This window comes from Poecile atricapillus, chromosome 4 (genome assembly GCF_030490865.1).
Source record: "Poecile atricapillus isolate bPoeAtr1 chromosome 4, bPoeAtr1.hap1, whole genome shotgun sequence".
Classification (NCBI taxonomy): domain Eukaryota; kingdom Metazoa; phylum Chordata; class Aves; order Passeriformes; family Paridae; genus Poecile; species Poecile atricapillus.
This window is the reverse complement of record NC_081252.1, coordinates 18,221,183-18,238,943: the sequence shown is the minus strand read 5'-3', so window position 1 is coordinate 18,238,943 and position 17,761 is coordinate 18,221,183. Positions and strand designations below refer to the sequence as shown.

At 40.9% G+C, this 17,761-nt stretch overlaps 1 protein-coding gene across 1 annotated transcript in view; it reads left to right on the top strand.

The window, feature by feature from the left end:
- Positions 1-16,947, top strand: part of ARHGAP10 (Rho GTPase activating protein 10) — a 352,903-nt gene extending 335,956 nt beyond the window's left edge. The window contains exon 24 of the transcript XR_009277693.1: positions 16,897-16,947. The gene's annotated coding sequence lies outside the window, so the exon portion shown is untranslated. The remainder of the gene's footprint in view (positions 1-16,896) is intronic.
- The last annotated feature ends 814 nt before the right edge of the window (positions 16,948-17,761 follow it).

Here is a 17,761-nt window from a genome sequence, read left to right as displayed (position 1 = left end):
GTTAAGGCACTCTTGCAGCAGATGTCATCTCTGTTCCTAAAGATAGGGGCAAATTTGCTATGGATAATGCATTACAAAACAAGATAACGCTGGAACTTGGCAAGCGTCAAATTGTACCTCCTCCCGTGCTTGGAAAAGTGAGTGAATTGGTGTTAGGGGCTGCAGGAGCAGCGATGTAGTGTAAAAGCAGCCTACTGTACTGTCTTGCTTAGAGGTCATGTGCCCTATTTTGAGAACTGAACCAAAGCGGATGAAGTTTTGAGTCAGTTCCAACTAAGGCAGCTGGGCATTTCCCACTTCTCTCCAGCTCCAGCCCAGGAATGCAGGCAATCACATGGTCACACTCATTATTCCTTTACCCGACATTACTCACCGTAGATTTAATTTTTGTGCCATTTGGCTCGTATGGGTTTGATTAGCTGAGATTTGCAGCTGGTCAGAAGTAGTTTCATTTTGGGAAGACACTGGGAAAGCAGGTGAGAGTTTACTTTCCCTGACTAACAGGCGTGAGTCTTCCGAGAGAGGAGTCCGTAGTCTTCCCTGACTTGCCAGTTGATTGTGTTAAAGCCAATTTCCCAAGTCGTGCTGAAAGTCTTTAGAATTCTTTACAAGACGAAATGTAAGTCATCATGTTTTCTGTATGGTATGTTTATGTTCTCCCAGATATCAATATTTTATCTATTTAGTCTAATTTGGAACAATTTTGTTTTCTAATTATAGATAAATCCTTTAGCTGAGCAACAGAACATGTTCCCTTTTAACCTGTATTCTTTCTTTTCTACCTTTTTTTTCTTTTTTTTCAATGCTCTTTAATGGCTTTGTTGTAACTGTGGTTGAACCACATCTAAGTATAGTACAAGTGCATTTCTAATGCACATTGGCATTAGCAATCGCTTGTGCAAAGGGCCAGGACACACATTTAAAAACATCTATTTCCAATACATTTCAAATCAGTTTTTATTGACTATTAGCACCAATAGTTTCATCTGCTTAAAAATAAAAACATCCCACGGGGAGTTGCTTGCCGTGGATAATATGTCTTGTAGACAGTGGCAGGACAAAGAAAGCATAAAGAATAACACATGGGCAGAACTTTGTATTTTCTGGAGCTTTAATATTGCCACATATGTGTACATCATTTATAGTCAGCTTCTCTCTTGCTCTTGCTCTATTTCTTGTAAGAAAATTCAATTTGTAAAAAATCTTTCATTGCCACAGAAAGCAGCCTTATCCCAATATTAATGAATTTCCATGAAATTAAAGGTAGTGGCAGCTAATTGTGTCTTAATATTTATCTACTACCTACTGGCATTTTTACAGTATCAAATGGTAACTCATGCTGTAATCTGATAAAAATTTTGTAGTAACCATAATAGTAGTGCACCTATGCCAAAATCCCAGACACGGTGTTTAACATCGCTAAAAAGAGCAAATAGCACCCTCCAGCACTTAATAAATATATCAAATGCAAATTGGAGGAAATTATTTAATCAGTCTATAGGCTAGTTAATTTTGATGATTATTCACAGTTCTAGTAGCAATACTTAAAGTGTGGAATAAGTTAGTACCAAAATTGTCATGACACCAAGGTCATAAGCAGAATTTGAAACTTGCTGCATAGAGGAAATTATCTTTCTGTCTGAATGAAGGTGCAGCTTTAAAGCTCCTATAGCAAAAGGAGAATTCTTATGTCATTTTCCAGATTCTTCTATAATCCTGAAATTGCCTGCTATCAGATATTATCCAATGAGAGATGGTTTGATATTAACCTGCATGATCAAATTCATATTGAGATTTGAGAAACCTTTGTTTTCTAAATTTTTTAAAATCTGTAGTTCCTGGAGAAGAGAGATTTCAGCTGGACTCTTCCCAAAGCATACAGTGAACAGGAGACTGAGAAGAGCAATTCTGTGAAGCTAAGAAAATGAGGAAGAAACATGTGCAAGACAGAAAAGGGGAAAAAAAAAAGTATTGATTTTGGTGGAAGTTGCACTGCTTTCCTAAATAGATGTATGTTGTTGATTTTGTTCATATATTAAACTCTCTCTTCCTTTGTAGGCTATGATGCAGCTCAAGGAGCTCATTTAATGTGTCCCCTGGGGCAACACTGGGCAGTTGATCTTGCACAACATGGAGAGTTGGTCCTTGTCAGATGCACAGGTTTGGTTAAAAAAGGAGCACAAGCGTAAGTCAGTGTTTTGAGAATGAGTCCTGGCCTTGGAGATCAAGGTCACTCCGGAATTTGTCTGGCCTAGACTAAATATCTGCGAATGAAAGGTCATGCATTCCAGCATTTTCCCACTGAACTCACCAGGACTTGGCCCACAAGCCAGGAGTGACAGAAGTGTTGGCACACTGGATTGGTTTGTCCCTAGTGATTCACAGGTGACAGTAGGTATCCTCACCAACCCTGTTGCCTGGCTCTGGTTCATTCTCTTCTGGTTTAAACCAACTGAGCTTGGTTTCCACAAAGGGTGCTCTCTCTGTCGGTGCTTGTGCAATCCTGGCACCTGTAGCATCCAAGTACCACACAGATCCATTTCTTCGGAGTTCTGGAAAGAAGAGCAGCATTATCAGCATTTTATAGGCAGGGAGTGGAGGAACAAAGAGATTGCAGGGTTTATCTCAGGCCACTAAGAAGGTTACAAAGTACAAAGCTCGTTACTTCCCAAACCACAGATCACTGCTTTCCATTGCAGGGCTCCTTTTCATCCATGGCCTTCCCAGGAATGCTGCCTGAGCATGAGTGACGTAGGGTTAAAACATTTTTGGTTGTTGTCTGGGAAGAAAAAACATGCCTTGCTCTGTTTGAATGGATCCATTATTGGAATGAATTTTAGAAACCCCATATTATTGGGTCTTTTACTGTATGGATTAGCAGCAGCCACTGAAGATTGATGTTACCTTCCCTTCCTGCTCGAACCTGGTAAGAAGATTCACGTTCCAGGAATGTGCAAGAATTTCTGGCATGAATTCTTGTACATGCACATTTGCATTTTGGCTTCTATGCATGCTGTTCATGCACTCACCACGTTGAGCTCTGCTTTTCCTGAGTAATTCTGACCAAAAAAATATAATTCCTTCATATATATACACATAATGCAAGCACGTAAGAGGTCAAATGAAAGTAATTTTATAAGTCTTTTCTTTATTTATTCATTTTGCATTCCATTCTTAGCCCTGGCTAGACACTCACGGAGTAGAGATTGTGTACCCCTCTCAAGATTTCTGAAGGAAGATCAGCCAGGACTCAAAGGAAATCTTGTTTAAGAGTCAAAGTTGTTCCAGGGCAGGACTCATAGAGGGTTTAGCAAACAAGAATTTCTACTGGCATGGTTCATTTATGTCCTCTACGCATGACTTAAAACTGAAAACATGAGCCTATCAGAAATCTTTTGTGTTCAACAGCTGCATGGAAGACATGACTACTTCCAAATGTAAGAGTAGGTACTGATCCTTTTAATCTGGTTACTTTAGTCCTGCTCTAGGCAGAAGACATCTGTCACTGTGGTGCTAGTTCTGCAGGACTTTTCAAGTCCTAACCATTACTCTTTTCTGTAAGAAGAATGAAAAAGACTACTAAGGCAGTCTAAAAGGAAGCACGGGACAGTTAAGGAACTAGAGGTGCTGAGCTGTATTTGCATTATTTATACTACTTTTATATAACCACAACAATAGTGGTTGTAACATGATTTATGCTGTCAGGAGAGAAAGAATTAGACATTCTTTTAGTGGGAATCATTAAAAAAATGAATACATAAAGTAGGCAGTACACTCTGCCTGCACATTTTTATTTCTGAGCTTGTACTGAAGGGTGTCTAAGCAAGTGCTTCCTTGTAAACCCATTGCAGAGAGCAAATGAATCCCAGGGACTGTCGCTCCTTGTTGATCATCAGTGGGCGTAGATGCAGTAGATGTAAAGGTCTATGACTCACTGAGCTAGCTAAGGTGAAACCAGATGAGAGGAGATAATTGCACCATTATAAAAAGAATTATCATAGTTTGATTACAGAAAAAAAAAAAAAAATCTTCTAATGGTGCCGTAACTCTTGGGAACTAAAATATGAGATAGGACTGAAAGTGAGGAGTTCATGTCAAGGAATAGCAAAATGTCCCTTTTAATTGATCCATTTTATTCAGACATGCCAAAAAGATGATTTCAAGGATTGAAGGTATAATTGGTCAAAACAGCCTAAGGTACTTCCCCATGCCAGTTCTGATTACAATAAAAAAGAAGACTAATCAAAGAGACAAATTGACAAGGGCAGGAAATTTATTAATCCAAAGATTACTGGAATACTTCAGGAAAGTGATGATGCAACCTCCTGTCTTATGCATGAAAATAGATATGAGTTAAAAAAATTCTCCATCTAGTTTGATGATCTGTAAATTGAAGAATGACAGGGAAGGGTTGCAGATAATCCAGACTGATATGGGAAATTCTAATACTTACAGCAACATGAAGAATGCATTTCCTTTTGACAGACAGTGAAGGGTTATTTGGTGCAACAAAGTTCAGGAAGCATGTATATAAAATGCAGAGAGTATTTGGGCAATTAAAAACAAAAAGGAAGTGTGGTGTAAATTAATGGGCATCTATGACCTTTATAGGGTACATGAAACACTTGTCAGGATGGTTCTCATACCAGTAATGACATTATAAGTTGACTACAATTTAAGCTGCAAAAGTGGGATGAAGAAGACAATAAACATTTGAAGCACACTAACAAAAGCTTGTCATTTTCTCTTTCCATTTGTGTCTGCGTGGAGGTTTTAGTGGTGGTATGTACTAAAATGAGTAGCAATACTTGGGGAAGTAGCAAGATTTGAAGTGTCCCTTTGATAATTTCCTTCTAGCTCAGTCTGATTCCGTGGCTTCAGGGGTGCAGATTGTCAGGAAGAAACTGGCAGCAGTTTTCAGTATCACCTTAGGGGTTATAACAGAGGGGCAACATTCACAGCTCTTATCCCAAAAGTTTATTTCCATGAAGGTGGTTCAGAATTGGCAAAGACATATCAGTTCTCAGGTGGAAGGTAAGTTTATATGGCACACCTGAAGTAAGAAAGGTCTTTCTTTTAAGGTGTCTTCACAGCCAACATTTGATTTGAGGCTCTCCAACGGTGTCCCAGCAGCCTTGGTGAAGAATAAAACATGACACTCCACTCTTGTTATGAATCAGTAGGGAGAGCAGTTCAAAGAAACCTCAGTTGGAGGTGACAGATAAGAGAGTCCATCAAATTCAGTCCATCCTCCTTTGCCTCTATTTCCCAGTTCCCTTCACCTCTGTAACAGCTGAAAGGAAGAGGGAGACTCAGACTTGCGTGTTACAAATCTTATGCAAAGCACATCTGTAAATGACAGCCTCTGCCTTGGAGTGTGTTCAGTGCTTGCTCCTTGCTCACTGCAGCATTAGCCATATCATATGTTACTTCAGGGCTTCGTAGAACGCAAAATTAAATATCATTCCAGATATTGATGTGCAGCCTCACTATTTTTACTTGTTGGATTTGAAGTTAATAATATTCTGGCATAACCCTGCTTCAGGTGAATGGATATTTTTTTTTAAATGGGTTTTGCATAAGAAAAAAACCAGGAGATTTTTCCCACACAGCTAATGCTCCCAGATGGACATGAGCACTGTTCAAAATGCTGCTGACCACAGGAAAAGCATTGATAAGGCATTGATAGAGGCAATCAGATGCATCACAGAAGTTTCATTCAGGAGCAACACATCCTCACAGAGAGAGGAAGTCTGTATATGGATCCCATTAGGGGTTTTCTGCTTTCAGGGCAGTGCCACATCTGGAAACAAGAAGCTGTACATTATTAGGATGATGAAAAAACAAAGGGGCATTTTGGGATTGTGAGAAGTCTGATGGAGTTTCAGTTAGACTGTAAGCTATAAGGTAAATTCCACTGCTCTGATGGGATAGTTTTTGGGGTGCATTAAGGGGACCAGACAAATGGGTGGTGCAGAGGATTAGGAGACACTGCTTCTCTGGATTTCCCCCTTAATATCAGTGTAAGTCCATTTGTATTCACTGTGAGCATTCATTTCCAAACAACTTATGCACAGTTGTAGCGTGGATGCTCAACTTTTATTTGGGGATGATGTATTTCAGAGTGTCTCACTCTCACCCTGCATGGTGTGACTGATAAATTCTGTCTGCTGGAGGGGTCCATCCGAAAGCCATAGCCCTAGGAAGGAGGCTACAGTGGTTTTAGCCCTTCCCCAAGTACCATGGGTTAAGAGCTTCTCTGGCATGCCACAAAGTGGTTTTACTCAGCTCTTAGGTTTTTGGTGGCTCTGAGTGTTTTGTCACTGCTGTCCTGAGTGGTGCAGGGGATTTCTGCTTAGGAGAATGTTTGACTGATTATGTGTTTGCAACTTCTTTGGGAATGTCCCCTCATGTGAGTGCCTCAGGCTGCAAATCTTACCCTGGGTCAGTGCTTGGCAGGTTTTCTCTGTGGTTTTCTGCCTTGTCTTTAATAATACAGTCAAGTAAAACAGCCAAGAACAAATATGTATATAAATACATGCACATATATATACATATATACATACACACACACACACACACACACACACACACACACACACACACACATATATATATATACACACACACACACATATACTTTATGCACATCTGGACTGTAGCCACTCCAAAAGCAAATAAAGCAAGTTAGAGTAAATACCTGACAGAAATGTGTATCAGTTTATTTTACAGGCTATGTTAACTCCTGAGGAACCACACATTGGTCCCTCTCCTGGTTTCTGGAGGGAACTTTGTCTGTACATTGCTCTTTCATGCAACATGCATAGGCAAATTTTGCTGTCTTTGTTGTAAGGATATTCTGTTAGGACCAAGAAGAGCAAAAAAAAGTTAGAAAGACTGCTGTCATTTGCAATGTAGGCAGGGAAACAGTGTTAAGACAACAACTAATACAGATGGAATATCTGACCTGAGGTTGGGTTGCACACTGTTTCTGATATAAACTCTGAAGTTCCCCAGGAGAAACCAAAGAACTATGCAGAAATCACTTGGGTTTTCCCACAGCTCTAGTACTGAAGCTGAGATAAGTGATAAATAATGACTTGTTAAGAGCTTCAAATTGCAAGAAAGAGAAACCTCACAAAATCCAAACCCCAAGATCCTCTGGACATACACAGACAGAAAGGCATGGACTCAATTTTTCCATCACTTATATGTCTGACCAGTGACAACACAACTACACATGCATATAAGCAGAAGATAGGCATGCAGACATGTCTAGGTGCTTACATTACTGGATTTATTATATCTGTGTAATACTGTGCAGACACACAACAAAATATGTAGAGATAAATGTCGGGATGGAAAATCTAACCCAGAGTATCTGTTACAATTTGTAAACAAGTTTTTTTGCTTTGGGTTTGGTATTCTAACAAGCATGGGAGTGCTTTGGCATGTCATGGCATAGACTAGCAATGGAAAAAATAGTTATTTTGTAAATTATTAAAATTTTGGTTTTTTTCAGCTGATTTCAGCCTTTATTTTTTTGCACATCATTCTGTGTTTGGTAAAAGTTTAGTATATCTGTATAAATACAATGATAAATACAAATTTTTAATACTTCAAACTATGCATTTTGTCAATGTTCCCTCTTTAGAAGAAGTATTTGTTTCTTTGAGAGGCAGTTTCAATAGCATGAAGCAGATTGTTTTAATAAAACAAAGTGAGATAAATATCATGGAAGCAGGATTAAATATCTTTAAGAAGATGCTCACATCCTAACCCTTTGTATGTGGCTCCATATTTTGAAGTGGAGAGATAAAGGAGAGTCACAAAATACGTTTCCCCTATTCACTTGTATTCAGGAAGGTAAAGATTACTGAAATAGGAATAATGAAGTTGGGCTTTTCATAAAATAAAGTAGAAGAGATTATTGAAGAAAGCAGTCTTCCTGAAGGAGACAACCAAGAGGCTGCAGGTGATGTAAACAGATTATATTTCTTGGAGATTAAAGTCAGGTTTCTGACATTTGAGAGATTATTAAAAAATGCACTGTGCTCACTATCATCTGTGGACAATATTGATTGCTGAGCTGTTTACTTGTAAAAAGAATTCAATTCTTTCTGGTCAAGTGATGCAGTTTTAGGAAAGGAATGACCACTACAGGATGAGAGGGCATACAATTATAAATCATACCAAATGCAATTGAAACTCTCCCATTGGCAAGAGAGAAAATCAAATTAAAGCAAATATTGTATTAAAGGAGTTTCAGTGGATGCCTTGGAGAGCTCTGATTTTCATGTAAATGCCCATTTAGACTGAAGTTTACTGCCTCCTCAGAATAATGGTGAAGAAAAGAAAAGCATATTTAATTGGAAAGGAAGGGAATGCCAAGGAAACAGATGAATTGCAACTCACTTTCTAGATTTTTCTTTCTTGCAGATCTAGTGGCTATGATAGCTCACTGTCTTAAATTGTTTGAAGGAAAACAGTAATTGAACTACAATCCATATAATTTGGGAAATCTTGCTTTTTTTTCCTTTTTTTTTTCTTTTTTAATTCTTTTTCATGTCTTCTAGATTATTGAAGCTTTAGCTAATTTTCCTGTCAGGTCCTTCTGCATGTCCTTGTGGGAATTGCCTAGTGATTGACAGCTTTGATCTGGAAATTGTTGCAGCTAAACTGCTACAATTCATATGAAGAGAACTGCCAAATAATTTGACAGATAGATGCCAAGAAATGACGTATGAGGATCTGTCAGACAAAGTTTTTTAGAGGAACCATCCTTTGAGTTTTACTTCTGGTGGGCTACAAAGAGCTGGCAGCACCCCTGTTCTGCAGAAGCAAAGTGCTAGAATGGGCTATGGCTGCTGTAAGTAAATCCCTATAAAATCATTGCCAGGAATCAGAAATTAAGGATTTTTCAGTGATGGCGCCTGCTCACAGGCAAACAGTTTTGTGCCTAAAAGAGTGTGAAATTGATGTAAAATATTTCCTGAAATGAGATGTTTAATAAGAAACCCAGGAGCAAATAGGGTAATTTTATCTGAGAACTGCATGAATCTAAGAGAAATCAAATGTACTCTACTTTTTTTTTTTTTTTTTTTGCATTTGCACACAAAAAATAACCAAAAAGTTATAGAGATTTACCCAAACTGTAAGAATCAACACACATATAAATGTCATAATGTCAGTGTAGGCTATCAAGCAACTGAGGCAACACATGTTCAAACCTAACTGAGTAAACATATTTTATTTGCATTCAAGCTAATGCCTTGAAACTGGAGTTAACCTTGCAGCGCTGAACTCAGGGCAGGTGCAAGGCTGTTTCCCTAATCCAACAAATTGAAATGTCAACTGTGTGGCTTGAACTATTCCATTCCTAAACCTTTTGTCGCATTTGTCTGTGTACGTGGAGGTTTAACTCAGTGGGGTACTGGAAATCTCATCAAGTTCAACAGAGTAAACCTTTAAAAGAGCTTTTCATCATTAAACACTTCCATACTCTGTAATGTGCAATGTAACGTGATCATACTTTGAGGAGGATTTAAGCAGGAGAAAGTGTCTCGGTGCCTGAAGCTGGCAGTGTGCTAATTAAAGATGCACAGAAGAAAATTTAAGGGAGTAGTTTTTAGGAGGGAGGGAAGGAAGGAGGCCATCCCTCGCAGAAAGATGTGACACTCCAGCCAGTGAGCCCAATCACCAGGGAGCAGGAGTGCATAAACAGGAAGAGGCAGGAAAGAAGTTACTTAATTGTGGGCTGGAGAAGAAAAACGTCTCCCAGGAGGTTTATTCTGGATGGATTATGGGAGCAGGGAAGATGTCACTCAGAGCTCTCTGGGTTGTGTCTGTCCTGGAGTAAATTAGAGCCACCAGTCCTACTGAAGGGTGAGATGATGTAGCAGCAGGGGAAACCAGGCCTATTCATCAACATTTTAATAATATTTCCTGCCATGTTATCCTCTCATAACTTTTTCAATTATCCTTCCATCTTGACAAATTCCTTCTTTTAAACCAGCCCACAACAGTTTTTTCTAGGGTGCCCAGCTGAAAGTGGAGGCGTACTAGAAAGTTTGGAGCACAGGGAGCCTCAGCTGAGCTGTGGGATCTGGTTCTTGTTTGGCTCTTCCAAAGAGTCCCATTAGGACATTGCATAGTTGCTTAAGCCATTTTTTTCACAGGTTATCCTTAATTTAGTCTTTTACAGACACTTGGCCATGAATTCTGGTTTTCAGACATATGAGCAGCTACATCTGTAATGAACTCTGAATGCCTGAAACATTATGTAGTGGTAAATGCTCTGAGAAAAACAAATAATGACTCAGAACAGACACCAAGAATAGTAGAAACTTTGGAACTATTCCCCAGGTTTTAGAGGGTTTTTTTCAAAATGTTGTTAATAGTATCACCTCAGTTCCCAGCATGCTGTGAAAATGAAATCATTGATGTTTGTGAAGCACTCAGGTCTGGTAGTGATGAGCACCATGAGCAAATTACCCTGCCTGCTTTGTCTTTTCTATCTCATTCCTGTCTTCATGCTGGCCCCTTGCACTCTGCCCACTTGGCTGGTCCAAGGCGTGGTACCAAGGTACTTGGTAGAAGGGTCTGGTGGCAGGTCAGCTCCTGTCTTGCTTGTGCCCAAATCCCACCTTGGCACACAGCTGGCTTCTGCTCTCCAAAAAAGCAGAGAGGTTCAGACGTGCTCCATGAGGATGGCATCCTCACAGTCAGCGTCTGGTCAAGGCTATAGCAAGTCCACACTGAGTGGATTCCATCACAATTTTTATAAAGCCCATCCTTTGACCAAATGTGGGTGGACCTGCACAGGAACTGCACAGAGAAGCTGTTCTTTGACAGAGCTTCTTGTCCTTGCTCTGAAGTTATGAGAGGGCACTGGGTTTTTCATCAGGAATCTTCCTGTTCCTGAGTCTGCTTCTTAGAAACAGCTCAGCTAATTCAGTTGAAATTTTATTTTAAAGTAAAGAGAAGAATTGAGTCTCTGCAGAGATGTTTTGTAGTGTTTGGAAATGTCACACACAATTTGAAGTGGGCTCTTCAAACAGGTTGGCAGCACTATTAATATGTAAAACTACTGCTGTGCTGATATTAGCAGTGCAAGTAGGAGTCACACATCTAAATGCACCCAAACTGAGTTCTTCTGGATATAAGCTGAACAGAGAGATGTATTTTGTCTCTGGGAGTTTTGGAGAGCAGGGGAAGTAATAAAAATTTGCTTACTTGAGATCCTGAGGTGCCTGACAAGACCTTAGGTTAGGTTCTGCCTTGAGAAGGAGAGAGTTCCCTAAGTCACTTCCAACCAAAATTTTTCCATCATATTTTCATCATCTAAACTTCTGAGTGTTTCATATTCTAGTTGTCAGGATGGATATATTTCCTAGTAATGGACCACTGCTGTCTATTTAGAATGTTGCTTTTGAAGACCAGCTATGGCACACATTTTTAATTGATTGATCTTGGATAAGAGGGTTGAGAAACTTAAGGTAAGCTATTCAAAGTCTACTACATGTAAGATGGGGTTATTTGTGGGCTATCTTTGCCACAAAATTGTTTAACCATGCTGTGCATTCTTCCCATGATTTAAACTGCTCTGTATGGGGTTTGAATACCATCATGATTCTAGCAATAAAAGCAATCAAAATAGTAATATTCTGCCATTTCTAAGAACTACAGAGTAAACCCTAATAAATAACAGGCTAGGTCTCAAAGCAATAAACATGCCATGGTATGAAAATCATCTCTTTTTTCATAGATATAAAAGTTAGGCGTGATTTAATGTTTCATACCTTCATTGTATCAGTACCATCCTCCCAGCAATCATCCACCATAAACTGTTACATTATTTCAAACTGTGTATAATGTTTAGTGTTGAGGAAGCAATGTATTGGAGAACAGTCAGGCTGGAAATCTGTTCACAACAAAGTTTTTTCAAGTGTCTCTATTCCTTGTGTATATATATATATATATCTATATATAGATAGATAGATACAGATATAGATATTTGTTTCAAATTTAGAACCACTTAGGTTCTAAAGAAGTCAAGTACCAGTGTGCCCTCAGCTCTGATGGCAAAACACCGAGAAAATAGATGTTGTAGATATGTTGTGAGTTCTGCATACAAAGTATGTGGTAAAAGTAAGAGAATGCAGACTGTGAGGGCCTGCTGCAAATCTCTGAATACACCCTAAAAAACTAAAGCACGCCAGATATGTCTGGTTGCTTGTACAACTGGTTGCACAACATTGTCTCCCCTTTGGTCTAGCAGAGCTGTTGACCTGGACAATCTCTTTTAGTCTGGGCAGAGAAGTTACAAAAAAGGACTTTTTAAGTAAAAGCCTGAGAATATGGAGGGATTGTCTTAGCCTGCTTCTTCATAATTTTATAAATGTGTGGTTTTGCCATCAAAAAATCCTGCAAAAAATTATGCAGAGTAGTCTTTTGGAAATGTATGATGGTTTGAGCAAAGGGGCTTGTCCCCAGCATTCAAAGGTGATCCCAAGAACCTGAGCTCCAAACCAGCCTTTCTGATTTGCCTGGTGACAAACACATTTCCTTTCTTCCCCCTTCCTTCTGCACACTTGGGGCAGGGGGATATGGTGCCAAAGACCTTGTACCACAGAATTAGCACTTCTAGAGCAGAATCAGCAACAACAAAAATGTACGTGGTATTTCCTAGCTACCTTCCCAGTCAAGCTGTAATGAGGCTTCTTAGTGAGCAACAATTAGGTCTGATTGTGTTGGGAATCAGAGCAGATAAGTTATTAGCAAAACAGTTATACTAGGAGAATCAAATGATCTTTTTTTAATCACAATAGGCTGTTTTCCCAGGCAAGATTTTTTTCTGTCTCTTCGTAGGCAGTAGATAAAGAAGCAACATGGTTTCCTGTGTGCTCATAAAGATATACTATGGGGTAATAAACCTGAATAATATTCATTTCCATTTGTTATAATGATTGTAATAAATCTACAAGGCACAGATGAAAGCAGTTGTACTAGCCTTACATCTCACAGAAGATAAAAAAAGCTTCTCAAAAGGACAGAATGGAGTGTTTATTATGCCTTCTTAATTTTAAGTACATTTAAAAGAATTGCCATTTCCTTCTGTTGCCTCATTTACAAGCACCAAGTTAGGTAGTAATTATAAGATAATTCAGTAACACTCTAAAATAATGATTCAGCTAATTAATGCTGAATTACAGAGGCAGTCCTACACAGATACTTGTAACACCCCCATTAACACTGACAGAGTTCATCATGATTATTCCAGCAAGCACTGAAGGAACTGAATGTGATTAGACCCTTTCTTGAAAGCATTTTTTTTTTTTTAAATAAAACTGTGGCCTTTTATAGAGTTCTCTCTGGCACAGGTGTCTTAGGGAGGAAATGGGGCAGAGGAATCTTCCTCCTACATGCATCAGTCACCTTGTGCAATATTCATGAAATCTGTAGAGCCTGAACTGAGATACCAATGGAACCATGGCCACAAAAGGGTGTAGCCTTTTGGCCACGAGCTGTGGACAAGGGTCATGTTGTCTTCTGTGGTATCTTTGAATTTGGCTGAGGTTGGTCTAGGGCAGAGGACAGGAAGGACTTCTGACCAAGGTCAGGTTTTGTTGCTTCTCACTCATGGTCAGCCTCAGAATCACAGGGCTCAGCATCCTTGTCTTTTATTTCTCCCAATTTCCCTGGAGAGTCAGTTTTTCTGGATCACTGTCTTATGTTTGCCAGAGCTTTGTACTTTGTGAATGCTGTCACATTTGTATATGCTGCATTTGTGCCTCTCTGTGGGAAATGGGAAGGAGGCTATATGAAGGCTTTTAAAATAGACTCAGCTGTTTTTAAAAAAATATTTATTTTAAAATGGGCAGTAATGTTATATATAAAAAAGGTATGTTTAGTAAATTTATTTGCATGGAGAGAAGCACAGGTCAGAGTAACACAATATATCACAAAGGTTTTAAGACATCATGTTCAGATGTCATAGAATCATGAAAGACTGGGTTGGAAGGGATGTTAAAGACTATCTTGTCCCAATGTCCCTGCCATGAGTAGGGATAATTTCCACTAGCCCAGGTTCTTCAGAGCCCCATCCAGCCTGGCCTTGAACACTTCAGGGCAGTCCCAAGCAAATTTTGTTGGTTTTACTACCTGCAAGCTGATGTCGGCATTTCAAATGAAGTATAACTCATTGCGGGCAGAGATGACTCTAGAAATGAGAGGAATCCACGCCTTTATGCCAGCTGCCTGGACATCAACTCCCCCATGTGCTCTCTTTCACAGGCAATATTTACAAGACTTCTATAAAGTCACAGCGCTATCCTGCCATACGAATCCGCACCCCCAAATGTTCAATGTGGGCTCGAGAAGAAAGAAGCTGGAAATTGTATCTAAATATACTGCTGGGAAATCGAATAGAAGCTCATCCAATTACGGGGTCTTGGCAAATACGTTTTGCCCCAAACTTGTGATTTTTTTGTTTCTAAGTGGGAGTTGTGCAGAGGCTAATGTGTGAAAATTCCCGCAGCGGGGCCCACGGGGCTTCCGCTCCCGCCAGCGGAGAGCAGGCTCTCGGCGGAGGCAGGCCGGGAGGAGCACAGCATGAGGTGGCAGCAGAGCTGCTTCAGCCTCCTGGTTCTGGCTGCAAGATGGGAATAGTCTGGCGATGGTCCTCGCTTCCCCACGGGGGGCAATGGGTGATGGATCCGCGTGCTGGCGCCGCGTCCACAGCCCAATGATCTCCAGCTGTCTGAGATGGCAGCCGGCTGTGTTAGAGCCAGCTCAGAGCTGGGCTTTATGGTTTCTTTGGGTTACCAAAACCCCTTTCATACTGGCCAGAGGATCTTAAAAAATGCAATGCTATGGATACAGAGGCAAATTCAGGCTTGGCAGAGGAGAGTTGCTTTCACTTATGTAAGGGCTGAATCTGCCTCCCGTTGTTTCAGTGGCTGGTAACTTCCCCTCTCTTCAGTGTTAAAGTATTGCTGTCCCAGGCAGATAGAGGTACTGCTAAAGCACATTCATCCAGCCCTTTAGAATCAGTAAAAGCTGGAATGGGTTCAGGTGGAAAATTACAGGATCAAAAATCACGATCAGGGATCAGGGTACCAAACTCTAGGGACTGAGGCTCTGCTTGTGACTGTGCTGCAATCTGTGAGGCAGTAACCTAATTTTCCCACTTTCTCTCTTGTCCATCTGCCAAAAGGATGATAATATTTTGTTCATCTGTTTTACCTATTCAGAGTAGAATATATACTGAAATGTAAGTAACGATAACAGAAAATGGAGCAAGTGGGCCTGGGAATTTCGACATTACAGAGGTGAGTAGAAAGAATCAAACCAAATATCTTGAGAAAGAGAGTAGAAATTCCAAATGCAGTTTGGAAAACTGCAGTGAAAATCCTTGGTTAGATACACAGCTGAGGGCAGGTTTTGGGTAGCACTTTCCTTTTCGTTGCCTATAAAAGTGGGGGGGAGTGGGGAAGAGCTGACTCCTGTCCAAGAGCGAGAGGTACAGAGCTTCTGTGGGCTATTGGTGGCAGATGTTTTGCTAAAAGGGGAAACCCTGCCTGCACACAGGGTAGTGCTCCTGTGATACCTGGAAATGCAGGGTGGCTATTATGGAGGTATTAAAAATGCCTTTGGAAACTCACTGAGTGGTAATTAATTTCCCAATGAAGGGATAAATTTATTCCCCAATGAATGAACCGTGGTCAGCCAAGGAAGAATTTCAGAGATCATGTATCTGCTGCAGAGACTAGTGAAAGAGTGGAAGAAATGGGCCAATCTGGCCCATGTAAAGATAAACAGTGATTAGAGAAAGGAAACAATCCAAGGAACAAGCTGGATTTGGCAAGAATACATCAACACTATGTTTTCCAACTCTGCAAGTTTACAGCCCCTAGGCAAGACCAACTCCAGTGGAAAGCTTCAGCCAGCGAGCTGCAAACACTTTAAAAACTGATGATAGGCTCTTTGGGAGCCTCTTTGGGAGGAAGGTTCTTGTCTGGCAAAATGACTTGCATACTTTTGGCACTAAACAAACCATGTCTAACTATGGTGCTTCTGTGGTCACTCATTGCCACTCTATTTTTGTGCCTCTCTGCCCTAACCCGTGCTAAGGGTGCAGTCCCTGCAGCAGAGCAGGCAGCTCTCCCCAGCTTGCCAACAGAAGGCAGAAGTTTAAATCTGGGCTTGAGGAAGGATTCTTGATGAAATCCAGAATCACAAACCAAAGCCCTCTCTTGACATTAGTTGTACAAGTCAGCAGGAAAGACTTGTCTGTCAGTGATGCTGACCAGCGTTGTTGCTGCAGCAAGGGCTGAGCATGATTTTGGGACTCCAGCAGCAGCCCATGCCACAGGAGCAGCACCCCATGTTCCCAGAACCCCCAAATGCAGCTGCAACTGCTTTCCCCAGCCACACTGGCTGTGCCCATCAAGCAGTGCAGGCAGCAGCTGACCCTGCTTGTCTTCCAGCACACCTCTGCCACCAGCCATGTTAGCCCAGCAGCCACCCCCTGCCCCTGACAGCCTCTGTCACCCAGCCCCACACAGAGAGAAGTCCCAACTTCTGCTCTTCACCTGGAGGTCAGCTCTTCCCTTTTGGGTGGGGAAGAAACACAGTATCTTTGGGTGCCCCTCTTCCTTAATGAGAGAAGTTTGGCCTCCCATGAGTATCCTATGCTTTATGGGGCTGGAATCTCCATCCTTGGAAAGATGGGGAGGGATTTTTACAGGAGTGTGTAGTGATAGAATGAGGGGCAATGGCTTTAAACTGGAAGAAAGTAGGTTTAGATTAGATATTTCGAAAAAATATCTGTGAGGATGGCGAGACATTGGCAACCATTGCCCAAAGAGATTTTGGATGCCCCATTCCTGGAAGTGTTCAAGGCCAGGCTGGATGGGGCTTTGAACAACCTGGTCTAGTGGAAGGTTCAACACCCCATGGCAGGGGTGTTGAAACTAGATGATCTTTAAGTTCCCTTCCAACCCAAACCCTTGGGTAAATCTGTGGGTCTATAGGCTCTGGGAAGGTTGTATTCTTGTATTCCCCATGGCCTTTGCTGAAGTAAGAAAGTGCAGATACAAAGATGTTCAATGTCAGTGAGGCTGGCTCTGAAGCCTGCTGTTTATGGCATCCCTGAGTGAGAAGGAAATCCTCATTTCACTTGATCTCTCTCTTCAGAGAACTATTAAAATGTGAAATGAATCTAATTGGGTTGTCAAAGGAGCCGAGCTTGTGCAACATTTAAGAGTAAGATATCAGCACTACTGTAAAAGTCTGGGATGGACCAGAAGTAGTGCTTAAAGGACAGTGAGGCAGGGATTTGGGGATACAGGCATCTGGGGCAGTCCTGCTCCTTGGTCCTGTGAGGTCCTGTATGTGATTTGCCTGAGAATTCACAGGCACAGGTGAGGTAGGTAACTCACCAGGTTTGAGGTTTGCTTCACTGGTACCTCCCAGATTATAATATTTGTGTCACAATATCTGCTACACACTTCTTGTGTTTGCCCTGAATGCAATGTGATTTCTACCTTTGGATATGCAAACACTAAATGATAGAAATAATAAAAAAAAAAATCCATCCTTCCTCTTTCCAGTGTGGCAAGGAGGCATGAGCTCCTGGGGAGCACAGGTGCCAGCAGAGAGAGATGGAAGTATGGGGAAGCATAGGGTGGGATCAGTGCCCACCATCACTTCCGTGGAATGAGATCTCCCCTTCAAGCAGCTCTATGGATTCCCATTG